This window comes from Lynx rufus, unplaced genomic scaffold (assembly GCF_022079265.1).
Source record: "Lynx rufus isolate CCGP_SWC_20201006 ecotype Redwood Valley unplaced genomic scaffold, mLynRuf1.p SCAF_3, whole genome shotgun sequence".
Classification (NCBI taxonomy): Eukaryota; Metazoa; Chordata; class Mammalia; order Carnivora; family Felidae; genus Lynx; species Lynx rufus.
The window spans coordinates 178,812,105-178,839,496 of record NW_025814845.1 but is presented as its reverse complement, the minus strand read 5'-3'; the positions used below and the strand labels follow the sequence as shown (position 1 = coordinate 178,839,496).

General features: G+C 35.3%; 1 protein-coding gene and 1 pseudogene across 1 annotated transcript in view; both read left to right on the top strand.

Annotated features, from left to right (window-relative positions):
• SGCZ (sarcoglycan zeta) overlaps nucleotides 1-27,392 on the top strand; it is a 1,101,292-nt gene that overhangs the window by 496,603 nt on the left and 577,297 nt on the right. The window lies entirely within an intron of this gene.
• On the top strand, nucleotides 19,895-20,869 carry LOC124520415 (cyclin-dependent kinase 4-like; annotated as a pseudogene).

Below are 27,392 nucleotides of genomic sequence, written 5' to 3'. Positions count from 1 at the left end.
ATTTGTCAGGGTGCCTGGGTGGCCCAGTCGGTTGAGCATCCGACTTTGGATCAGGTCATGATCTCGCGGTCTGTGAGTTCGAGCCCCACCTCGGGCTCTGTGCTGACAGCTCAGAGCCTGGAGCCTGCCTTGGATTCTGTGTCTTCCTCTCTCTCCGCTTCTCCCTCACTCATGCTCTGTCTCTCTCTCTGTCAAAAATAAATAAACATTAAAAAATTAAAGAAAAATTTTTGTCAAAAAATAAATCACAGTAAATTAGGATTTTGGTTACTCTAAAGAGAGTGAATCAGACTATTTTATTCTGGTTCAAGTAATGGTTTATGACATGGGATCATCTTATTTTTTACTTCAGGAACTCATTTAGGACAGATGATGATCTTTTGCTTTACAGCTAAGATTTCAGTAAAGACTAGAAAGACATTAGGACATAAAAAATTTCAAACTTCTGGGGGAAAGGGTTCTTGAATAGGGAATCATGATGCTTTTTAAAAGGGTAATGATTTTTATTAAATTCCTAGAGTATTCTTTATTTCTGTGATTATCCTAAGCTATTAATTCAGTATATAATTATGGAATATCAAGAGTTGTGAGGGAACCCACATCCTAAAAGAATATCATTCTGGTTGTGAAGAGGAATTTAGTCTAAAATAATAGGAATGCAATGCTAAGAAAACACTGGTAAATATACTAATTTTTAAGAGTTTTATGGATTGAAGAAAAGGTAATAAAATATGGACCTAATGCCAAATTAATCACTTGTTAATATTTTTTGTGTTTTTCCTTCCTTCCTTCCTTCCTTCCTTCCTTCCTTCCTTCCTTCCTTCCTTCCTCCTTTCCTTTCCTTTCCTTTCCTTTCCTTTCCTTTCCTTTCCTTTCCTTTCCTTTCCTTTCCTTTCCTTTCCTTTCACACTTGAAGACAAGTTTGGTTTGGGAAGAATTTCTAATTGTTAAAGCTGCAAGCAAGTTCCTTTTACAATTACAATTATGGAGACCTAGTATTGTTAGAAACCCCAGTGTTCAAAAATATTTCCAAATTAATAACAAAAACCCACACCAAAAGAAAGACCTTTTACATCTAAAAGGTATAGCTGTTCATTTCAACTGTTTTCAGAAACTGGCCTATTTACTTGGAAATCAGATGGGATGGAGTCAATACCACAAAAGCGAATGTCTTTAAATAAGTTGGCTCCTTGGAGACGATTGTTCACTCCTTAGAAAATACAGTAAGATAACACATCCCAGTTGGTGGGATACGTGGTACAGCACCTTCAAACTACTTTACTAACTTCTGTTTCAGCACTGTGCTTCCCAGAATTCCATGTAAAAATCTAAAGACATGAGTGAATCTTGGATGCGTTTACAGGCAACCAGGGCTATAAAACACTGTGTTCATTTGGAGAACAAGTGCATAATAATTATCTAGAAAAAAAAAAAAAAACGTTTGCATCCAATAAGGTATTTAAATGTTACAATGAAATAAATTAAGAAAGTAATCTGAGATAAGATTTGGGAAATGTTAATACTCTTTTTTGTTATATGGCAGGTATTTTGCTTTTAATCGCTTCTGGTACTCAAGGCACACTTAACAGATTAGGAACTGGAGATTAGAGAGATTAAGAATTGATTAAATTCACTAGTCCACAAATCAGTTCTGATCTGATAGACCAGGATCAGAAATCATGGCTGTCAGACTTCCAACTGCCTAGTCTTGATGAGGTTAATAAATAGACAAAAAACCTTTTTGCCTGCAATAATTGGTCTTAGAAAGCATGTATTCCATACTCCTTACCAGAGTTACTTATTGGCTATCAATGCTATTTAACCAAACCATTAGAGTATGCTTGTGTTCTTGTCAAGAGGACCATAAGGTCTAGGGGCACCTGGGTGGCTCAGTCGGTTGAGTGTTCACCTTCGGCTCAGGTCATGATCTTTCAGCTTGTGGGTTTGAGCCCCATGTCAGGCTCTGTGCTGACAGCTCAGAACCCGGAGCCTGCTTCACATTCTGTGCCTACTTAATTCTCTGCCCCTACACCACCGCTTGTGTTCGGTCTGTCTCAAAAAAAGTAAATATTAAAAAAAAAAAAAAAAGAGGACCATTAAGTCTAAAAAATGCTTCTGAATGAATCAACACTGACTTTACCCCTGAAATGCTCATTTAGATACTGTTGATCTCCATTTGCACAGTTTTAAACTTTAGAACTGGAAGAAAGCTCAGCCTTTGAAATGAAATGTAATAACAAAAAACATTGCTTTGGTGGTCCTTAAACCATATCAACCTTGTCTAGTAAATATGAATTTAAGTTACTTGAATTAATGAGGCTTTGGGAGACTTTATTTTTGTACTAGAAGCAATAACAAAAAACTTGATTGACACTTGCTTTAGTTGTTGCAGTGTTTTTGAATTAAGGGAGCTTGGCTTGTTCATTGTTATGTTTTAATGTGTGGCCTTTAGTTTATGTCTAAGAAATGTTTTTTCTTTTAATAATGGCAGAATGAATGGGTCAGTATTTCAGGAAGAGTGGTGGGGTGGAAGAGAGTCCTTTTTAGTGCCTTTTATGTAGTCAGCATTTTATGAAAGTGTATGCAGTAAGCCCTTAGCAATTCTCCAAAACAAACTTACCCTTATTTGAAAATTGAGAAATTGAGCCTTTGAGAGATTAAGCTAACTGCCCAAGGTCACAGTTACTAATAACTGATCTGGCATTAAATTCATTTCTCTCTGACTTCAAAGTACGTGATTTTGAGAAACACACTTTTCTCTGCCGTAATCGTCACGAAGGTGACTTCCTAAAGGGTCTATGAAATTTGACAATATATGGAAGGAAGAAGAGTACTGGCCTTTAAAAAAGCCCAGCAAGATTTAATTTGGAGTATAAAAGCAGCATGGTTTTAAAAGAGCATGATTAAGTGAATATATATGTGTGAATTGGTTATAAAGTTTAAAAATGGCTAAATGGATTTGGTCTTCCTCTCTAGATGATAATAAAAGGAGCTATGTTAAAGAGAATTAAAGAGAGTATTCAGAGTGTTCATTAAGGATCTTGGCAATAGTTACTGCTATTATTATTAGCTTACTATCTTAGACAAACATATTAGAAAAATATATGAATATACATTATTATGTAACCATGGACTCATTACCACAAGGCTAAAACTGGAGTATTGAAGTATGTGCTGTGTAATGTATTTTAATGCTGTAAATTATCTGAATTCTGATTTTTTGCACTAGTACAACTGATATATGTGAGTATGAGTTAGAGGATATGTGGGCTAATTTCTCATGAAGAAGAAAGTAGAACAGAAATCACTATCATTAAAGCATCCATTCAGTTCCCTGGCATCTCACTGTTTCAGAAAAATTAGACGGAAAATTTCTGCTCATTAAACTTCAGAGCCACCATAGCAAATTCTAATGAGTTGCTTATTAAATTAGCAATTTTCTATAACTGGTATGATTCATCAACTTCTCTTTCATTCTCAGTTTCAGATTAATAACTAAAAACCCAAATTGCTTGACAGGGCTCTTCAATCAAACTTAGTGTTATTAAGAGACCACAGCTACAAAACCCATTTTATATAATCAAGTGAAGTACAATATTTCAGGAAGCATTGTTTCCTAGCTGCTGACCGCAAATCTTTTGAAACTACATATAAATTTATGGCTGCAAGGAATGTCATGGGATTTATTTGCTTATTCCGCATACATTGAGTATTCTCTGTATATCAGACCAGAACAGAGTTTCTGCCCTCATTGAACTTACATAACATAATACAAGGTAGTATTAGGTATTATGAGAAAAAATATATAGCAGCATAAGGAAATGGAGAGTGTTGAGGATGACACATTAAATTGCATAAATAGGGAGACCTCTCAGATGGCACACAACTTGAGCAGAAATCCTAATGAAAATAATAACTCGTGTAAATATCTGGAATGAGATCACCCAGGTAAAGAAGGGAACAAATGCAAAGGCCAGAGTATGCTTGCTCCTTTCAAGGACTAATAGGAGGCCAGTATGCCAAGGAGAGTGAACAAAGGAGTGAATAATAGGAGATAAAAAAAAAAAAAAAAAAAGGTAGCCAGTGCCATATTCATTCAGTGCCTGAAAGACCAAAGTAAGTACCTTGAATTGAGTTCTGATTTCAATGGAAAGCCATAGAATATTATGATTAGAGTGGTAATGTGAGCAGATTTACTGTTAAAACAATGCATCGGCTGTTCTTAAAATATACTACTGGAGAGAAGTTATAAGGCTTTTGTGTTAGTCAGGGGTGAAATGATGGAAGCTTGCTCCAGGGTGATAGTGATGGAGGAGGTGAAAATTGGTCAGATGAGGGATATACATAAATTCTGGAGCCAGGAAAATTTACTGTTCTATAAGGCAGTGCATAAGAGAAAGTCATCAGTGACTTTGAGATGCTTGATTTGAACAACTAACCAGGTAAGTAGTGGTTTCTCTTTTTAAGGTGCAGGACACTGAAGGGAGATTGGTTGTGGGGGTTAAGAGCGATAATTTTAGTTTTGGAGTCAGTAAGTCTAAGTTTCCACTTAGTCATGTGAAAAGGTCATGTAGGAATCTGGATATAGCAATTTGGAGATCAGAAGTGGTTCAATGGGACTGGAAGGGTTTGATTCATAGTCAGCAGTGTAGTGAATATATACGCTGTACCATAGAAGGACACTCAGAAGCATTAGATTGTTGTCTAAGAAGGCTATGTACACAGATAACTAAGCCCTTGAGCCTTCTTATATTAAAAGTCAGACAAATAGCACAGGAAAGACACAAAGAAAAGAAGCAGAAATTGGTGTGGGAAGAAAATTGAGAGAGAGATTTCTATGTGGAAACATAGAAACTAAGTCAAGAGAGTAATTCAACACAGAGCAAGTGATCAACTCTGTCCTTGCTTCTAAGAGGTCAAGTAATATGAGGACTGAGACTCCATCACTGGATTTGACAAAGTGAAGGTGATTAGTGGACTTGTCAAGAACAGTTTGTTTGAATGGGGAGAGCAAGAGACTTGTAGAATCTTAAGAGGGAATGAGATTAAAGAATGTAGAGATAGTGAGTATAAGCACTTTAAAGGAGTTTAGCCATTAAGAGGAGGACACAGTCAGGACATAGCTAGAGGAAAATGTAGAACAAGAGAGATGTGTTTGCTTTAAAGATGAGAGAGATTTCCACATACTTTAAGCTAATGATAATGACTGTAAAGAGAAAAAAAAAAGGTACTAAAGAGAAGCAGAGATTTATTTTTTTTTTTTTTTTAAATTTTTTTTTTTTAACGTTTATTTATTTTTGGGACAGAGAGAGACAGAGCATGAACGGGGGAGGGGCAGAGAGAGAAGGAGACACAGAATCGGAAACAGGCTCCAGGCTCTGAGCCATCAGCCCAGAGCCTGACGCGGGGCTCGAACTCACAGACCGCGAGATCGTGACCTGGCTGAAGTCGGACGCTTAACCGACTGCGCCACCCAGGCGCCCCGAAGCAGAGATTTATTGAGCTGAGTGGGTGAGTGGTTGAGAGTGGATGGGATCCACCGCATCGTAGGAAGCTCATGTTAGGTCGGGGCAGCAGAAAGTCATGATGTTAATGGTAACGAGATGGGGTATATAGAAGTGAGGCCAGCAGGGTGCTAGATTTGGTGGTAGTGAGCAAGAGAGTTTCTTTTATGATTGTATCTTCTTTCTCAATGAAACAGTGAACAAGATTGTTGACTGACTGTGTGAAAAGTAGGGCAAGTTAGAAGAGCCTAGAGAATGCCTAGATCATTTGGTTTGGAGAGCGAGAGAGTTCATTGACAAAGGAAATATAGTAGCATGATCAGACATCATGGAGGCTCCGTAGAATGTGTGGCACTAAATTGAAAATGACGAAACCAGGAAGCCTCACTGGTTGTTTGGCTCTGTCCATACTCATCTGGCTCCTGCTTGGGTGTAGGTGCTGAGGAGAGTAGAATTGGGTTGAGACAAGAGTGAAGCTTTAGTTTATATGAGTACATAATGAAAAAAAAAATTTGGAAGGCAGAGTGCTGTATTTAGTGGTCATAATATTCTCACCTGAAAAGAAAGAGAGGTACTTTTCTCAGTAAAAGTATTGTTCATTTTTACAATTTGTAGAACAATTTCTTTCCTACAGTTTGTATAATAGAGACTGAAAAGGTTGATAGTGTCATGCAAAAATGAATATTTGAACAATCCTATGTTGCAGTTAGCGTTAGTAATATATATTTGTTCCAACATTTAGTTTAGATTCAGGTTCTCAGAGTATTCTTTTCTTTTGCATTAAGATCCCATATCAGGAATTTTGTTCTGGATATCGTATACCTCCCTCTTGTCCTTTTCAATATTTTCTTTTTTTTTTCTTTCACTAAAATTTTATAAACGAATGAAATTAAAATAGTTAAATAAAGGGATTAACTTTATTTCTATGTGAGCCTCTAAACAATATTTTTTTCACTTACCTACTACTCTTGTCTCATTCCTTCTTGGTAATTACTTAAAAACATTTTATTTTTTATCTTTCTCCTGTTACTTAGCCTTTTTTTCTACCACCTTCCTTTTGTGGTGGCAATCAGCCCTTTATTAAAAAGAAGTACTAGCTGTTTAAGAATTAACTTTTTTTCATGCACCTTACCATATTCACAAATTATTAACATTGAAAATGTGTTAGGTATTGTTGCTTGAAGGAGAGATTTTCTAAACATTTTTCATTTTGCTATTTTTTTAAAAATTTATTTCTGAGAGGGAAATGAGCTCAAGCAGGGGAGAGGCAGAAAGAGAGGGAGACGCACAATCCAAAGCAGGCTCCAGGCTCTGAGCTGTCAGCACAGAGCCCTACACGGGGCTCGAACCCACCAACCTCAAGATTATGACCTTTGCTGAAGTCAAACACCTAACCGACTGAACCATCCAGGCTCCCTGAACATTTTGAGTTTTCCTAATTTTAAAAGCATATTATAAAACTAAGAGTTTTATAATTATCATCATGTTTGTTATTAAAGAGTGAAATTTCATTTATGGGATAGCATTGCCAAATACAGTGACAGTTTCTAGTTTGTGGACTCCAAGGGAATATATTGCAAGGCATGGATTCTTAACCATCAGTATACTTATTTTATTTTTTCTATCATTTATTTATTTATTTTGAGAGAGAGACAGAGTGTGTGAGAAGAGGAAGGACACAGAGAGAGAGACAGAATCCGAAGCAGACTTCAGGCTCTGAGCTGTCAGCACAGAGCCTGATGCGGGCTCAAACCCCTGAAATGTGAAATCATGACCTGAGCCAAAGTCTGACTCTTAATCGACGACGGAGCCACCCAGGCGCCCCTAAATACTTCTTTTATACCACACTGGTTTGTGCCAGTATTCTTTAATAGGTGATTATGCAAGAATGTGAATATTACATTTATGTTTAACATAAGAAAATGTAAAACACGGATGAGAAATTTGTAAATTTTTAACAATATTATCTTCCAGCAAAGGGAATGGTCAAAATAATGGAAAATATGGATACTGCTTCCGTTTATTTTGTTGTTATTCAGCACTCTTTTAATGCTGTGTAATTCAAAGCTGGGAGGGATCTTCTTCTGTATTTTTATAAATTAAAGCTCACAGTGCTTAAGTGCTTCTCATAAAATTGATTTCTTTTTCTTATTTAATTTGCTAACTTTTTGTCTTACTGTTTTTCCACATTTTATTTCATCTCCTTTTATATACTTCTGGCTTCAGGCTCTGTTGTAGTTGAGAACCCACTCTTTAAAGGTTTTCAGGATTACCCTGATACTTGACCTGGCCCTGGTTCACCTTTCTCCCCCACAGTGGGTAAGGCACATGTATTTATGTTTGTTATACTACTCTCATTTCTAGGAATGTAACTCAGTTTGCCTTATTGTATCTCATTATCTTCAACTGTAAGATGTCAGTGACATGACAACATCAGCTTTCTGCATGGCTTAGTGAGTATACCCTGGCTCAGACTTAGTACAAACATTCTCACCCTCACTGAGAACAGTGGGTTGCTGAAGCTGAGGATTATCTGGCTGTATTTAGAGATTAGGATATAAAATGTCATGTAGTAAACAATTACATATACATGTATATAAAATTATGTATATATGTATTTTAATATATATGCTGAATGCAGAAAACATTCAGTTTATTAATAACAAGTTTGCTTAGTAATTAGGTACTAATTACATGGAAATATATTATGTTGTGCTAAATTTCTGTAATTATAGTATTTGAGTTATAATTAGAAAAAATGCTTGCATATTTTACAGTGTAATGAAATGACCTTTATGCAAATTCATGACCTATATTTTTTCATTACCCCTTGACTCTCATAATATTGTGACAACTTAAATTCTAAAGTTTAATTTGAAGTTAAACTGTAGCAACTTTGGGTACCAGAAAAACCTGGTCCAGCAACCTACAATGTATATTTCACTCTCCTAAGACCAGGGTTTAACAGTCTCAGTATATTAGGCACCATGATGGACCATTTGAGGGTCTTCAATAATATTTCACACAGGAGCACAATTTATTAGGTTATTGGTGCTAAACAACATTTCATTTTTCCAGGAGGAGAAACACATCTGTATTGTGTTTGACCTCTAGGACGGTGATTATTGGAATGATGAGTAGTTATTAAATAGGAAGGGATCCTTTAAATCTTTTGAAATGGCTAAAACTGAAATATTGGCCTTTTAAAATGAAGATACTGCTGTGAAGCAGACTGAACATTCAACAAGTACTGGAGTGATTGAAACATGTTTCAAATAATCTACAGATAGGGAGGATTGATAATGGACGAAGATAGAAAGCAATCAAGGATTTCAGTGTCAGTGGTGAAAAAGTACATTTTGAGGAGTAAGGGCATAAGATGTCTGGAGGGACTCTTGTTTTGAATATAAAATAAGATTTTAGCATTGGGTAAAGCTATTTAAGATATGATAACATCCAGAGTGTCGGGTTTTTAGTTGATGTCCTTTGGGAAGATGGAGATAATTGGCACTGAGAAGGTAAAGAGATTGTCAAACATGTTTTAGAATAGTTTATTAGTGACTTATTGAATGTAATAAATAGTATACATGGGACAAGATGAAAAGAAAGATAGGAGCTAACTGTTGAATTCACTAAAGAATCTTATAACGAGGAGAACCTGGCTATACGCTCACTTCTTAATTGTAGAGATTGCACCTTGTATGTATGTCAGTGTGTAGCGTGGGGGTGGCTATTCACATGTTTTGTGGATGGAGGAATGAATGTATTTTCAATGTAGGTGATTCGTTAAAAAGTATCATGTGCCAAGTACTGTGCTGAATGCTTTATATGAATAATCTCCTGTAACTCAACAATTCTATGAGGTAGCCATGATTATTTTTGCCATTGTGCATAGTGAAACTGAGGCTGAGGTAGATATGCCAAAAGTCATTTCGAGAGAGCAGTAAAGATAGAATATGGATCCAAATATTCTAACTCCAGACCCCTTTCTCCTAACCACCATGTCCTGCCTACTCTAAAAACTGAGGGGAGGGGTGCCTGGGTGGCTCAGTCGGTTAAGCATCTGATTCTTGATTTTAGCTCAGGTCATGATCTTGCAGTTTTAGTTCGAGCCCTGCGTGGAGCTCTTTGCTGTTATAATGTAGCCTGCTTTGGATACTCCGTCTGTCTCCCTCTCTCTCTGTCCCTCCCCCGCTTGCTTGCTCACTCTCTCTTTCAAAAGTAAATAAACTTAAAAAAATGTAAAAAATAAACACTGAGTGGACTGAGTCTACCTCAATTTATCTTCAGTATATAAAACTTGTTATATCATAGAAATGAGGGCAGTGGGGCTCTGGATTTTAATCTCTAGTACTGGACAATTCTTCTAAACAATGTGGGTCTGTGTTTCCCAATATCTAACATAAGACTAGACTAAGCTCATTTACAGTTAATGTTCTGAGTTTTTGTTTTGTTTACTGTACTTTTAACTTTCCAAATTATTTTCCACTATAACCCCTTGGGGAAAACATGTATTTTTTCATGTTCTAGATTTAACATGGTAGTCTAGGATATGTCCTCCTCTTAGCAAGCATACGTCTGTGAATTCCATGCATTATTTCTGTTATGCCAGTATATAATATGCAAAATAAAATGACACAGCATGACAACAGAAAAAGCAAATTTACAATGCAGAAGAGGAATGGCGAAAGAGTGGAAGAGAGATTGAATAAAGAGAAGGTCATACTGAAAAATCTTGAAAATAAAGGGCCATCAGAAAAGAAACTATTGGGAATGAGTATGTTTAGAAAGAATTTTGAATCCAATATTTTTTTTGCCTCTTATTACAGATGCAAAGCAGAATGCTTTTTTTTCTATAATTATTTTTCTATGGATGTGTAGAAGAAGAGGCTTTGACATCCTTAGAGCTCAGGGAGGCTAATGCTTTAATGAACAGCTTGTTATCAGCTGGCTCTAGCTCTGCCCTCCTTGCGATTCCCTGCCTCATTCAGTCAGGGGAGAATCTTTGCGTTTAGTGTAAACATCTTTTATCCTGATACATCCTCGATGTGTTAGTCCCTAAAGTTCTCATATTTGGCATTCAATTATCTGTTAATTAAATCACACAGTTTAGAGGGATTTTAGATTCAAGGAATATTAAATGTCTGATTCACCTGTACAAATGCAATACAATGTCAACCCATATACAATGAAGGCATTAATGGGAAATGCATTTTAGGAAAATGCAATTTCCTATAACCTGAAGAAAGCAACCAAAATACAATTGTATGAATCAACTATTTGTATAAAACCACTATTAACTGTCATGTGAACACTCTGGAGAAGTAAGGTGAAACAAATAAGGAAACATATCTTATAAATTCCTTTGATATGATATTGGTATAGAAGGCAAATTGCGAGGCTTTAAATTTTTATTTTAATATTTATTTATTTATTTTATCTTGGTGGCACAGATCTGAAGTAATCATGCTCCCCCATTCATGGTCTATTTTCTTAATATTGATCTGGTAATGCCTTTTTTTTTCTTTTTCTTTGTCTTTTTTTTTAATATTTGTTTTTGAGAGAGAGAGAGAAAGAGAGGAAAGAGAGAGAGAGAGAGAGAGTGTGTGTGTGTGTGTGTGTGTGTGTGTGTGTGTGTGAGTGGGCAAGGGGTAGAGAGAGGGGGAGATGCAGAATCTGAAACAGGCTCCAGACTCCGAGCTGTCAGCACAGAGCCTGATGCAGGGCCTGAACTCAGGAACTGTGATATCATGACCTTAGCTGAAGTCCCACGCTCAACCAACTGAGCCACCCAGGCACCCGGGCCTTTGTATTGTTTTATTTTATGTTCCCATCATTTCTGCACCCCTCCCATTCTCATTACCTTTGTAGGTAACCATGCCAAAATATTGATGTCCTCAGATATGAATGCATCTTTGAAAACTATATTTAGTAAATTATAGTATGGGGGACCTGACACTCCTTTTTTCCTCCCCTGTTTCCTTCTCCAGACTTTTCCTTTTTTCTCTAAGAAATGCCTCAACTTTCATTGGTGAGAACATGGTGCCATCTCAACCAATCACAAACCAGATGTGTGCCTACACTACCCAGAGAGTGAATCTTGGAGACACCTTGGCTATGGTTGGTTCCTCCATGATGAGTGTTTACTTTTCCGTTTTTCTTTTTGTCAAGGGAGAGGCCACACTACCTGGACTCCATTTAATCTCGGGCTCTTGCACAGGTAAACGCAGGGAGGTCTCCATTTGTTACCTGGGCTCATGTCTTCGGCAGCTAGGCCTTTTGCTACTTGTGTTCTCATGGTTTACGGAGGCCTATACATACCATACATAAACCACACACTACACATATAGGAATTATGCCGTGTGTGTGTGTGTGTGTGTGTGTGTTAATTTGTGTAAATGATACTGTGGTATGTAGATTTCAGGCTCTTTCTAACTTTGATTCTTAAACTATAATCAAAACATCTACCCATGTTTCTATATAAACACTAAGATCACGGGGCACTTGGGTGGCTCAGTTGGTTGAGCGTCCGACTTCGGCTCAGGTCATGATCTTGTGGTCAGTGAGTTCGAGCCCCGCGTCGGGCTCGGAGCCTGGAGCCTGTTTTGGATTCTGTGTCTCCCTCTCTCTCTACCCCTCCCCCATTCATGCTCTGTCTCTCTCTGGCTCAAAAATAAATAAATGTTAAAAATTAAAAAAAATAAATTAAGATCACTAAATCTGATCCTGCATAAGATGGCATCCAATGTTGGTGCCACATTGTATGTATTTAATCACCTTGGGATGACATCCAGGTTTCATCCTACTTTATTCGGCCACAAGAAACGTCATGATACATTTCATCTTACTTGCTGCTTCTTGGCATAAAATACATTCTTGGAAATATTGCTAGTGATCCTTTTGTCATGTGCATTTTCTATTTCTTCTACTATTTTCGTAGTTGTGATAATTGTATATTTAAAGGTTTGTTTCCTAACTTTACTATTCTAGGTTATTGCTCTGTGAAAAAAAGCTCTTAATAAAACTGTTATAGATACTCTTTAATAACAACATAACATATCATAACTACCTCATTGAAAAAATCTCTAGTCTTCTACTGTTACCTTATTTGAACACTGAAACTAATTGACCAGTGATAGACCATCTCCTTTACTGAAACCATCTGTGGACATCAACTTTCTGTTGACATTAGCCACTTTCTTTCTTTCTTCTTTTTTTTTTTCCAGGCAAGACAAGTGTTTTATTTTCCAAAGCACTGAAAATTCTTTCTCTTTTATTCCTTGTCCTGATTCATGTCAATGTGTATAAAGAGGCTCTTTTGTAAGGTGATTTTTTTAATCATTTTTTTCTTCTCTTTACATTAAATGTTGCATGTTGAATCTAAATTTGGGATGAACTTTGGAGAGAAATCCTATTTTTTTTCTGGAAGGTATTAAGCAAGTATATCACTAACCTACCAGTCTTCTTCAATGAGAATTTGCAAAGAGAAAAATTTATAAGAATCAGAGATATTTCTCTTAAGTAACCATGACTGTAAGAAACTCTATTTTGAAATGGTGATAAGGCTTATTCAACTAAAATTTATTGAGCCTGACACTCTACTAAATGCTGGGGTGTTCAGGGTGAACAAAAATTCACAGGCCCTGTCCCCATGGAAATCAGAAACTATCTGGGAAAACTGGAGGTTGGCAAATCTTCACCTATCTACTTGTTGAATTCTAGAATCAGATTTTCCATTCTGAAGACCCAAATACCTATATTCATTAAGATTGCAGGGTGATCCAAGTCCTGAAGGACTGATTCATGACAATTAAAATGGACAATGACTCAAGTAAACTCCAGAGTGTTACAATTAATATGCGATTAGAATTAATCCTAAGAAGAATTTGAATATGCAAATATTCCAGATCAATAGATTATCTCCCTGTATTAAAAGACAATCAGCATTTCAAAGAGCACTTTTGTAAGAACAGGAAAAAAAAGGTTAATTTATATCATTGTATAATAAACTTTTCAGTTATATAGGTCCATTGAGATAGGCTTGCCCTTGGAACCAAGGTCGTTGTTGCTGGAAGGTTCTCTTTTGCCTGCACTGCACTTAATGTGCACTAAGGATTTTTTTACCCTCTGCCCAGTGTTTTTACTATGTATCATATTTCATTATTTTTATGGCATGCTTTCTCCAAATATTATCTGTGGATTTGTTCTATGCTTTGTGGTCAATGACATATAATTTGCTGTCAGCCAGGCAACAGTGACAATATAGTTGCATTTGCCTGCTGATGTGCCAAGTTGATCATAACTGTTCAGCTGCATGATTTGTGTTAATGGTGCTATGTGAATGGAAATTAATTGCAATTTAAAGTATCTTCAAAAATAACACTGTGATTTGACAGTAAAACTATATATATATATATATGCTTTAAAGTGCCCTTTCAACAGGTATAAAAATATTCAAAGTAATAAGAAGGCATTGTGTCAGAAATGAATTGTCTGCAGCTTTACTTTCTTAGTGAGATGTGAAATAATGTCATGTGTTACACTCAGTCTGGCTGAGATTAGATGAAGAACCTCACAACAGGTTGTGTAGCCTGGCTTTGCATAGAGTTGATATTTTAATTGATACTTTGGGAAAGAGTCTTGAACCCTCTGGAAATGGAAGTAAAACTCTGCATATATATGTTTATGTCCTCTGAAGATATGGGTGGCGCAAAGCTTTCATATGATTCTCAAAGTTAAGAACTGCTGACCTGTAGCCATACACGGCTATCATAGACAACTTCCTTAAGCATATTATTTGCAAGTTATTATTTAGGATAGTGTTTAGTGTTTGCTGCTCATTCTCTTAGTTGGTAATCACTTGCCTCACCCGCTGCTTTTACAAATATTTAGGCAACACCTCACTTATCTTCCTACACAGTGATAGTATATAAACCCCAAAATAGTAAAATATTAATCTCTTATAATGAAAGTGAAATTATTAAAGAATGAAATTATTGCAGGTGTTTTAGCATATTGGAATATTCAGTCAGTGGGGGTATTTCAATCATTGTTCAAATTAGAATTTGAAGAATATATATTTGTACATGTAACATGGAACTAGCAATGTATTCTGTCTAGGTAACCTTTACCACAACAATATACTTAGTCTAGGTAACATTTACCATAATATCTGGGTCTCCTTAATAGTTTATAATCCATTGTACTGTGTCTGAATTATATAAACAGAGAAAATCAGTGTTGGAGCTACAATTCCAACTTAATTGCCCTCCTTTAAAGTTTTACAGGTAGCTCTGGGAATATTTTAAATAATCTATGGTTACTCCTGGGTGAAAAGCAATTACAGCAAATATCCTTTCTATCAAGGTTGAGAATTATTATTTGTTTCTGCATCTGAGAAATCCCACCCGGTGAAATCAGAACATTGAAGACTTCAATTTCCCAGATGACTTCCCATTAGGGAAAGGGAATGAACCACTTGCCATATTTACTAACTCTAAACACGACAACAAAAGAATTCAGGTGTTTGTTTGTTTTTTTTCAAGGCAGGTATGAAACCCTGTATTCAAACCCAGTATTCAAAACCCCTGTATTAGATAGCAACATATATTTTTTCCACTTTATTAATATATGCTCTAAACACATTTGGTAAAGATCAGATTAAAACATGACTGAAAAATATAGTGAATGGGTATGATGATGATATTTTAATATTAGAAAGCATAAAATAATGTTCCTATACAGTTACTATGGATACATAGTTCCTATACAGTTCCTAGACAGTTACAGTTACTACAGTTACTATACATGGCTGGGTGTGTAAAATAAACTTCCTTGACAGTAGTCCTAGTCATATCTATGGTTTCTTGGCAGATACATTACTTGTAAATCACGTTTTTTCATAGATGCTTTCTAGGGACTATCTATAATGATGCTTCCCTCCTCCCAGCTCATTTGGTCATTTCCCATCCATGATTTTATTCTAGGATATATCATTAATTTTAATGATTTAAGTTTTTGAAATTCATAAAAATTAATCATTCTGCTATAACATCATTTAAATATGTAATTTAAGCATTAAAAAAAATCAATGGACAGATGCAGCCAGGATTTCATTGTTCCTAATTATACTTTTGTCATAAGAAATTGTTGAGTAAGAATAATAGGATATATTGTTGATATTTTTAAGAGATCTTAAAACAAGATATAAAACTTTCAAAAAATGATAAAAGTATGGGTGAAATATTTTAATAGCATTTTATATATGAATTATGGAAATTTAGCAAACTAAATAAAATTTGACAAAGCCCAAGATCATATATATAGAAGCTAAATTAGTGCTTTGTCTTCTCACAAAACAATTTTAAAAGTATAATCCTAGGATAACATTTTTGCTTTGTTTTCTTACATTAACTTGAAATTCTAATTTTACCTCTAATATTACAATAAAAATTATTCACAGCCACATTTTGATTTGTCCACAATTGGCTATTTTGTGCTTTGTTCATATGTACATGGTTTTTAAGAATCTGCTCTTTATTTATAAGACTATTTCACTATAGGAGTCAAATATTCTCTTTTTAGGTGATGTTATTCATACTATGATATTTAAGATTAACTCATCCTTTCTGAGAGGAACTTGTGCTTATCAATGTATAAATATTTTGGTTCTGTTTAGAATTGGCTTATCTTCCTCAATGATGTAAATTGGATTACTAAACATAGGAATTAAGCAATCTTTCCACTTGTCCAAATTGGATTTTCTTTTTGTATTTCTGTGTGTTTCTGTGTGTGTGTGTGTGTGTGTGTGTGTGTGTGTGTGTGTGTGTGTGTTCCTTTCACCACTCGTTTGGTCATCCATTAGCTGACACAGACTCTCTGCCACCTAAATGTATTTATGAAGATTTTTAGATATTTTTGACTAAGACACTCTACCATTGTATTTAAAATGCAACAATTATGCACGTGCTTATTTCTTATGTATTTTCAGATCTAGATCATTCATTCAACAAATACTGAGTGACTCACCCAAGTATTGTATATTCAATCACATAGGTTCATTCATCACTGAAAAAAAAGATTTTATTTAAGGAGCTTCAGTTTCAGTGCAGAGCCTTCACCATTGTCTGGGTTATTAAACTTTTTTCTAACTTTATTCTTTATCAGTTTGTCACTGAACTTTTGGGAATAATTCCTTTGGTTTTCTGAGTAGGAAATGGGCGGTATTCTCGTAAACACCTTGTCTGCCCCCTTTGTTCTCCTCCTTGGTGCCTTCTGCACCCATGTTGCTCAGTCTTTAACAAAGCCAGGATAATACAGCAGATGGGGATTCTCTTTAATTATATTTCTGTCATAATAATGGTTATCTTCTGCCTGGATCTGGAAGAACTGACAATGATTACACAGTTTCATGCTACAAATAAGAGCAGGTGCAGCTGTAAATAGTCCCTGATTAACAATTTCATTTAAATATTATAACAGATTTCTGTAGGGCAAATTACTCCCACTGGTAAGGAGGTGTACTTTTGTATATAATATAATTCACTAAATCCACAATTTAATTATGCTAGCAATAACAAAGCCCGTAGTGTGCTAAAAAAAATTCCAAATATATTAGCCCTTCAATCAAAATAACTACTGTAAAACAAATGAATTGTTATTAGAAATGTTCCTGATGGAGCAAAATTGTAAATTATCTCTCATCATCCTATTTCTGGGGTCATGTATTGGTTAGTGTTAACAAAATAAGAAACAAATTAATAGTTTTAATCTTAGCATGTAGTTTGTATTTTTTCTATTCCACTCTTAATAATAAATTCTAAAACCTCTAAATGAAGCACAGCATTTGTGAGTTTTTAAGAAATACCACATTTAAGATATTTAATATCTGTTAGGAGTAGAACATGTTATTTTTTTTAAAGTTCCAACTTTATAATTTGATTATAGATTGAAAATAAATGTGTGATTAACTAAAATATGTTCATTTTAAATTGTAAGATGTCTATTAACTGTGCAGTTTCACAATTTCTTTTGAAAGCTACACTGTATGGAAGAAAAGATAGGGTTTAGTGTGCTATTCCCTTTCCAGTTGTCTTGTTTATATCTTGCGGGCTTTTTTTACTGCTGCAAATTTAATTTTTCAAAGTTTTCATTCTTCCAAAAACATCTTTGCAGACATTTTTAATAAAATAAAATAAAACTAGTATAATTGGTAGCTAAAATAAGTTCTCATTTTTTTCTCTTACTGTCTCCATTTAAATGTTGCTCTTGAGAAAATTTATAACAATTTATATCAATTATCGTATCCAGTTGTTATTAAAGTCTTGGTTGAGAAGTAAGATCCAGTTTATAAGAAGTAGTTTAGTTACTTAGTCATTAAAAGAAATATGGGCTTATATAATTATTCTTTTGGACCACCATGTTGAGGCTGAGAATGTATAAGGTAAATTAGTTTAATGGTAATACCCAAGGTTTGCTGCTATGAATTCAAGTACCTGGGTTTTGGGTGGTAGATTAGGTGAATGCCTTTTACTTTAATGAATGCTCTGCTAATTGTTTAATGAATATTTTTTGGAAGTATTGCTTTGTTAGCTTGTTTTTTGTTTCAAAAAAGTTACGTCTGTCTAATCTGTAATATTTAAAATAGAATTTCTGTACATTATATAATTCATTTTAATTTGCATAATATATCAATACATGCAATAGATACCCATATTTAAATAAAATACAGGTATGAGTGATATCTAAAATATTTAATAACTCATACTGTATAGGAAGTGATTAATTAGAATAATGCCACAGCCCATTAGATTATGTCAGCTCTTAAAAATGGGTATGGCTTTACTGGAGCATTAGTAAATTACAATGCTATTCACTATAGATATGGATTACCCAAAATATCTTGTAAATCCAGATTTTCATATAATAGCATTCTGTCAATACCATGAACTATGGCACTAAAAAGGTTAAAAGTTGTTAATTTAGAAAAACTGTCTTCATTTTTAGATGTACTTTAAACATGCCTTAATAGTTCAAGCTCAACTTTCAACTGTGTCCAATTCTCAATAGTAATTAAAAATGTTTTTTATCCTTTTTACTGTGTAATTGGAAATGTCCTCCCAAAACACCGCATAATTAGAAACTCTCATTTTATACATGTGCATTTATTATTTTAATTATTCTTGGTACAAATAACTGGATTTTAAAGGAAATATAAAAACAGCCCAGCATGAATATATTTGATTCAATTTTGTCCTCCAACAGTATCAATTTTATAATATTTAAATTTACGTTCCATTAATATCTTTTCAAATAATTTCTAAAAGAAATGAGTCTTAAGGTACAGTCAAGATGCTGAAGACTTGCCCTACAGATCTGAAATTAATGGCTTTTAACAATTATAAATCATAATTTATTACACATGCCAATGCATAAACAAAGTTTGGGTGTACAATTAGAAATTTAATTACATTGGAAATGTCACTGCATATTTAAACAGATGACCAGGCATTAGGGCCTGTGCAGATAACAGAATTCCCTCCTCCACACGTGTTTCACTGAAGGCTATGCTGTCTATCGAAATGACAAGGACTGGCTGCCAAAAGGGTATAAAGCATTATAGAAATTTTTATCTTTAAAAAAAAATTAATGTTTCATTTAGTTTTGAGAGACAGAGAGAGACAGAGTACAAGTGGGGGACAGGCAGAGAGACAGGGAGACACAGAATCCGAAGCAGGCTCCAGGCTCTGAGCTGTCAGCACAGAGCCCCATGCAGGACTTGAACTGGTGAACTGAGAGTTCTTGACCTGAGCTGAAGTCAGAGCCAAAGTTAGATGCTTAACCGACTGAGCCGCCCCGGGGGCCCCTAGAAATTTTTATCTTTCTGAAGAGGGTATTTCTTTGCAATATATTCATACATGATGTGGTTTCAAAGTATTTTCAAGGAAAAAGGGTAATCTGAGCAAATTACAACCTGCCAATTACATTGTTTGCATTAAATCTAAAAAAAAATGTTTATTTTAATACCTGTTTATTTGTTGTGATGTTTTGTAGATATTTTTTTTAACCCACCAGAAATAAGTTTGTCTTATAAGTAAGAAATGTAATTCAGTAAATGAAGTACTGAGTTAAGAAAATAAAAGACACAAATGCAAATTTAGTAGCTTTAAAATCGGAGTTTGTGAGTGCCTCTTTGGCTGCTGGTCCCATGGTGAGGGTGGTGGTGAGGGGGCCGCTCTAGCCTGTAGACTGTGTCTGTGGCCGGGCACATATGTCCAGCCTCAGTGGACACAGCTTGAGTGTATGGCACAGCAGGATCTGGCTCCAGTGCCCTGTAATGGGCTGTCCCCGGCAGCTCCCGGCCAGGAGTGAGGGTCTCTTCTGATCTGAGAATGGCTACTCCCCAGTATGAGCCAGTGGCTGAGATCGGTGTTGGTACCTATGGACACAAGGCCCATGGTCCCCACAGTGGCCACTTTGTGACCCTCAAGAGTGTGAGAGTTCCTAATGGAAGAGGTGCTGGCGGGGGCTTTCCCATCAGCACAGTTCATGAGGTGGCCTTACTGAGGCAGCTGGAAGCTTTTGAACATCCCAGTGTTGTCCACCTGATGGACCTTTGTGCCATGGCCCAAACTGCCTGAGAGACCAAAGTGACCCTGGTGTTTGAGCGCGTAGACCAAGACCAAAGGCCGTATCTGGACAAGGCCCCCCCAACAGGCTTGCCAGTGGAGACTATCAAGGAAATGATGCGCCAGTTCTAAGAGGCCTAGATTTCCTTCATGCCAACTGTATCATTCACTGAGATCTGAAGCCAGAGAGCATTCTGGTGACAAATGGCGGGACAGTCAAGTTGGCTGACTTTGGCCCGGCCAGAATCTACAGCTATCAGATGGCAGTGATACCTGTGGTTGTTACCCTCTGGCGCCATTCTCCAGACGTTCTTTGCAGTCTACGCGTGCAACACCCGTGGCCATGTGGAGTGTTGGCTGTATCTTCGCAGAGGTATTTCCTTGCAAGGCTCTCTCCTGTGGAAACTCTGAAGCTCACCAGTTAGGCAAGATCTTTGACCTGGTCGGGTGCCCCCCAAGTATGACTGGCCCCGAAATGTGTCTGTGCCTGGAGGAGCCTTTTCCTCAGAGGGCCCAGCCCAGCGCAGTCAGTGGTACCTGAGATAGAGGAGTCTGGAGCACAGCTGCTGCTGGAGATGCTGACTTTGAACCCACATGAGTGAATCCCTGCAGCACCTTTACCTAAAATTGGCAGAAGGTAAACCCATACCAAGCAGTGAGTGGCTGCAGCTGTACCCAGAGAAGTCTGTCACTTTTCTTTTCCTTCGAATGCTTGAGTGGAGAGCCCCCCAACTGTGAAGGCCATCTTAGCCTTTGTCTCTGATGAAGCCTTCATCTCTGAGGCTGTGGAAACAACTCCTCCATCGTTTTACAGAGAATATTTTGCTGCCTTAATGACATTGCCCTCCCCCCTTTCGAAGCTTATCCTTCCCCTGCCCCCCATTTCTGTACATCAAGAAGTGTGTTCCTTGCTCTCCCCTTTACTATCTTGATATTGGGATCTTTTTTTATAAAGGAAAAAGAAAACAAACAGACAAACAAATAAATAAATAGCTTTAAAATTGTTTGGGGCACCTGGGTGGCTCAGTCAGTTAAGCGTCAGATTTTGGCTCAGGTCATGATCTCACAGTTTGTGGGTTTCTGTCCCCTATTGGGCCCTGTGCTGACAGCTCAGAGTGTGGAGCCTCTTCAGGTACTGTGTCTTCCTCTCTCTCTGCCCCTCCCCACTTTTCAAAAACAAACATTAAAAAATTATTTAATAAGGTATTTGTGAATAAGGAAATTAGTGTGCTGATATTATTATAAAATGTTCTTAATTTTTATATGACTAATGAATTTTATTTGTATCACTTAAGAGTTTTCAGGTTTCCATATAAATTCTGTGAAAATGGAAACATTTTATAATTGAAAGTAATAATGCATTGAGTATAGAGTGGCAGAACCAAGTTTCTTCATCATTTGTGAGAGAAAACCCTGATTTTGAAGTAGTTTTTAAGAAAATAATGTTTAAACAATATTTTAATGTTTAAATGTTTAAATGTTAATAATGTTTAAACAATACTATAGTGAAAATACTGCTTAGTAGCAAAATAGTTATCCATTTTTCAAGGGATATTACTGAGAGAAAGAAGTCACTCATATATCTTTAACCATGACGTTTATATATGGTTAACTTAATCCCTAACTATGAATGATGCAACACTTTCTCAGGCATATCACCGTATTCATTCACTCCCTGTAATATATAACAGTTGAACATCTTCCATGGAGTGGATCCAATTCCAGGCACTGAGGATAATGAATAAAATAGACTGATTTCTCTCATGGAGTAACATTCTAGTAAGAGAGATAGACAGTAAACAAACAAGCAATATAATGCTGGTTAATAGTGCTACAAAGAATTAATGTTAGGTTGGGAGAAAAGAGAGATACAGGAAAGAAGTGTTTTAAAATAGATAGAGAAGACTTCATAGATGTAGACCTATTTGGTTAAGATTTAAGAGTGAAGTATGAGAGGGGCACCTGCCTAGCTCAGTTGGTGGAGCATGCAACACTTGACCTTGGGGTTGTGAGTTTGAATTCCAAGTTGGGTGTAGAGTTACTAGATAAATAAATAAACAAACAAATGAATTTTTTGAAAAGAGTAACATATGAGCTATTTGAGGACAAAACTTTCCAGACAAAAGAACAAAACATTGCTAGATATGTTCAAGAAGCAGCAGGAGGAAATGGCTACAGAGAAGTTGGTGAGGAGAGGGATGGAATGAGAAGGTGAGGAGGTGGTCAGGGACTATTCACGGAGAGGCTCTAAAACATAGATGACAAGGACATTGGATGTTATTTTTTATTTATTAAACAAATTTATTGGGTAAGAGGCTTTTAAGAAGAGACTGATAATCATCTCTTTGACCAGGGACACTTTGGATCAACTGGTTAAGTCCATGTAGTCAGTGGGTTGATTCATATACCAAAAGCATTTTTGTTGCTTAGTAAAATTTAGCTGTAAATATCATGTTTACGATAATGAGAAGGAAACTTGATTACTATATAAAGTTAGGTTTTATTAAAGATGAACTTTTTGGAATTATGATTGACCACCACATATGAAATGGAGCATATTTTCATTTGCCATCTGTATTGTTTTCTGTGGTGAGATGTCTGTAAAGATCTTTGGCCTGTTTTTTAATCAGGTTATTTGTTTCCTTATTGTTGAGATTTAGGAGTTCTTTATATATTTTGGATAACCATCCTTTATCAGAAATATTTTGGAAATATTTACTCCTATTGGCTGGTCTTCTTATTCTCTTGATAGTGTCTTTCACAGAGAATTGTTTATAATTTTAATGAAGTCCAGCCTATCAATTATTTGTTTCATGGATATCTTTGGTATTGTAGCTAAAAAGGTATCCTGTATTGAAGGTCATCTAAGCTTTTTTTTTTTTTTTTTTTTTTTTAGTTTCACAGTTTTGTTTTTTACATTAAAGTTTATCATCCAGTAGGGTTACTTTTGTGAAGGGTACAAGGTGTGTGTCTAGATTATTTTTTCCATGTGCATGTACAGCCACTCCAGCACCATTTGTTTTCGAGACTATCTTTGCTCCATTGTATTGCCTTAGTTTCATTGTGAAATACCAGTTAACTGTATTTATGATACTATTCCTGGGCTCTCTATTCTGTTCCATTGATCTCCTTGCCTATTCTGTAGCGAGTACCACACTGTCTTCATTATTACAGCTGTAAAATAAATCTGGAAGTCAGGTAACATCAGTCTTCGATCTTTGTTCTTCTCTTTCAGTACTTGATTATCTGGGACTTTTGCCTCTCCATGTAAACTTTAGAATCATTTTGTCAACATCCATCAAATAACTTGCTAGGATTTTGATTAGAATTGTATTGAATTTATAATCAAGTCGGGAAGAATTGACATCTTGTGTTTTTTTTTTTTTTTAAATGTTTATTTGCTTCTAAGAGAGAGAGAGAAACAAAGAGTGAGTGGAGGAGGGGCAGAGAGAGAGGAAGACACAGAATCCAAAGCAGGCTCCAGGCCCTGAGCTGTCAGCACAGAGCCCAAAGTGGGGCTGGAACTCACGAACTGTGAGACCATGACCTGAGCGGAAGTTGGACACTTAATTGCCACCCAGGTGCCCCAACATCTTGATTTCATTGAGTCTTCCCATCTGTGGATACAGAATAGTTCTCCATTTATTTAGTTTTTCTTTGATTTTATTCATCAGATTTTTATACTTTTTCTCATTAGATCTTGTAAGTATTTTGTTAGATTTATACTTATGCATTTTATTTTTCATGATGCAAATGTAATGGCCTTATGTTTTTAACTTCAAATTCCATTTGTTCATTATCAACATATTGGAAACAAATTGACTCTTGTATCTTAATTTTATATCCCTCAGCATCGCTGTAATCACTTATTAGTTACAGGGGTTTTTTTGGTTGAATCTTTCAGATTTTCTATGTAGACAATCATGTTATCTGTGAACAAAGACAATTTTACATCTTCTTTCCCAGTGTACACATTTAATTTCCTGTTCTTTATTGATTTTTAGCAAAGACTTCTAGTACAATGTTGGAAAGAACTGGTAAGGAGGAACATTCTAGCCTTGTTCCTGATCTTATGGAGAAAACCTCAAATTTCTCACCATTAAGTGTGATGATAGCTATAGGTTTTTTGTAGATATTCTTGGAGTTGAGGAAGTTCCCTTATATCCTAGTTTACTGAGAGTTTTATAGATATATCTGTATCTAGGTAGGTAGGTAGGTAGCAAGGAAGGAATGAAGGAAGGAAGGAAAGAAAGAAATAAAAGAAAGAATCTATTGATAGCATCATGTGATATTTCTTTGTTAGGCTGTTTGTGGATTACATTGTTTTTCAAATGTTCACTCAGCTTTGCATACCTGAGATAAGATCCACTTGGTCATGGTGTACTATTTATATATATATATATATATATATATATATATATATATATATATATATATATTGATAGATTTAATTTTCTAATATTTTGTTGAGGACTTTTGCATCTATGTTCTCAAGGGATATTGGTGTACAATTTCCTTACAATCTCTTTGCCTGATTTTGGTATTGGTGTAATAGTGGCCTCATAAAAAGAGTTGGTATGTATTTCTTCTGCTTCTTTATTGTGAAAGAGACTGCAGAGAATCAGTATGTTGTGTGTTTTGTTTTTTGTTTTTGTTTTTGTTTTTATAATGTTTGGTAGCATTCATGACCAAACACTTCTGGGCTTAGAGGCTTTCTGTTTGGGAAGATTATTAATTGCTAACCCAAGTTCTTGATAGATGGAGACCTATTCAGATTGTCTATTTTTTCTTGTGTGAGTTTTGGTAAATTGTGTTTTTCAAGGAATTGGTTTATTTTATCTAGGTTATCAAATTTGTGGGCCTAGAGTTGTTCATGGTATTCCTTAATTATCCTTTTAAAGCCTATGTGATCTATGGTGATATCCCCTATCCCATTTCTTTTATTAATAAAGTTGTCTCTTCTCTACTTTTTATTGGTTGTCCTGTCGAACTTTTCAAAGAACTACTTTTTACCTTTTTTGATTTTCTCTTTGGATTTCCTATTTTCAGTTTCATTGATTTCACTCTTATGACTCCTTTTCTTCTGTTTGCTTTGGATTTTTATCTTCTTTTTTTTAGTTTCCAGAGGTGGAAGTTTAGATTACTGATTTTAGATATGCTTTTTTTTTCTAATATATACATTCACTGCTATAAATTTCCATCTAAGAATACTTTTGCTGCATCCCATAAATTTTGATGTTTTCATTTGCATTTAGTTCTAAACATTTTTAAATTCCTCTATTACATCTTTTTGGTCTAAAGTATAATTCAAGTTCAGTGTGTCCTTACTGATTTTCTGTCTGGATAGTCTATCTGTTGTTGAAAGATATTCAAGTTCCTTGCTATTATTACATTATTGCCTATTTCTCCCTTTAGATCTGCTGTTATTTTCTTAAGTAGGTGCTCTGTTGTTGCATGCATATATATTAATGATTGTTATATCTTTTTGATGAATTGGCCCCTTTGTCTTATATAATGACCTTTTTTTCTCTTGTTGTAGTCTTTACTTAAATTTTGTTTTGTCTGATGTAAGTATTGCTATTCTGCTTTCTTGTGGTTTCTTTTTGCATGAGATAACTTTTCCCATCACTTCACTTTGAGCCTGTGCATCCTCAAAGCTTAAGTGAGTCCGTTGTAGGCAGCATACAGTTAGCTCTTGATTTTTCAAGCTGTTTATCCACTCTGTGCCTTTTGATTGGAGAATTTAATCCACTTGTGTTTAAAGCAATTATTGATAGAGAAGTAGTAACTACTGCCATCTTATTACTTGTTTTCTTGCTCTTTTGTAGTTCCATTTTCCTTTCTCTTTTACTATCTTTCCTTATGAAGTCATGATTTGTTTTTTAGTTATGTACTTTAATTCCTTTATCTTTTGTGAATTGAGCATAAGCTTTTGCTTTGTGGTTATCATGGGTTTACATAAAACATCTTAGAGATATAACAGTCTATTTTAAGCTGATAACAACTTAGATCACATACAAATATTCTACCTTTGTACTCTCCCCCCATATGTTATGGTTTTGATGTTACAACTTATCTCTTTTTATACTGTGTTATCCATTAACAAACTATTGAAGCTGTAGTTATTTTTAATACTTTTGTCATTTAACCTTTATACTACAGTTAGGATTAATACACTACAATATTAGAGACTACAGGAGTTGGCATGGTGATGAATCAGGCCAGCACTGGGGTCCATGGTGAATTTGGGCGCTCATTTCACTCTTCTCTCCAGTGGAGAATGTTTCTCTTCATGCCGAGGGCCCAGGGTTGAGGGAGGGACAATGGCAGTAATGTGAGTCTATGTTTCCTACTCTTCTCAGTGTACGTTTTCTAATTTCTGTGCTTCACCTAGGAACTTTAATCACTTGCCTGTAACCTGTAGCTCTTGTAAGCGTATTTTTTTGGTGCATGGATAGTTGTTCAAATTAATGTTTCTGGGAGAGGATGGATACCAGAAATTCCTATACTGCCATTTTGCTGATATCACGGTATACAATCTGTTCTTTTAAATTTGTTAAGATGTGTTTTATGACCCAGGAATCATTCTTTGATAGTGTAGTAATAACATATGGAAGCTCTGTTTTGATGTTCTTGATTACATACATGGATGGATTTAAAAAAAATTAACAACTACTTTACAATTCAAATGCATCAAGAAATTTCTTTCAAGAATGTTCTTCAAATAACACATCTGGCTAATCAACAAATATTTAGAGATAGTCTATGAAGTATAGAGTATGCACATAGTGTGGTAGATGCTTTGAAATCACACAACTTCTAATAACTTATACACTGAATAGTCTAATAGTTTCAGATTTTTAATAGGCAATGAAATAGCTTTCAAAATGAATTTATAAATAACTACTAAATAAATGTCAAATAAACCTCTTCAAAGGATTTAAGAAGATATAGAAAACTACCTAGAGCCTTTTAAAGTTCCTACAGTATTTTCTATTCTTACTGGTATCCTTTTATTTCTAAAAGGAAAAAAGTCAAAGTAATTTCTGGATCTATAGGTAAAATTCTAAATAATTATTCAAAAATTGGAAAATAGTTTATGTTTCCATTGTAACTTTGTCTTCATATTTTAGAAATGCTGTCTTACGAGATTAAGAAAAGACTGGCAAAAATGGTAACATAATCAATAATTACATTATATTAGTATATTTATATTGAAAAAAGGCATATTCTAGGACTAGGCTTGAGAAAAGGTCTCCAG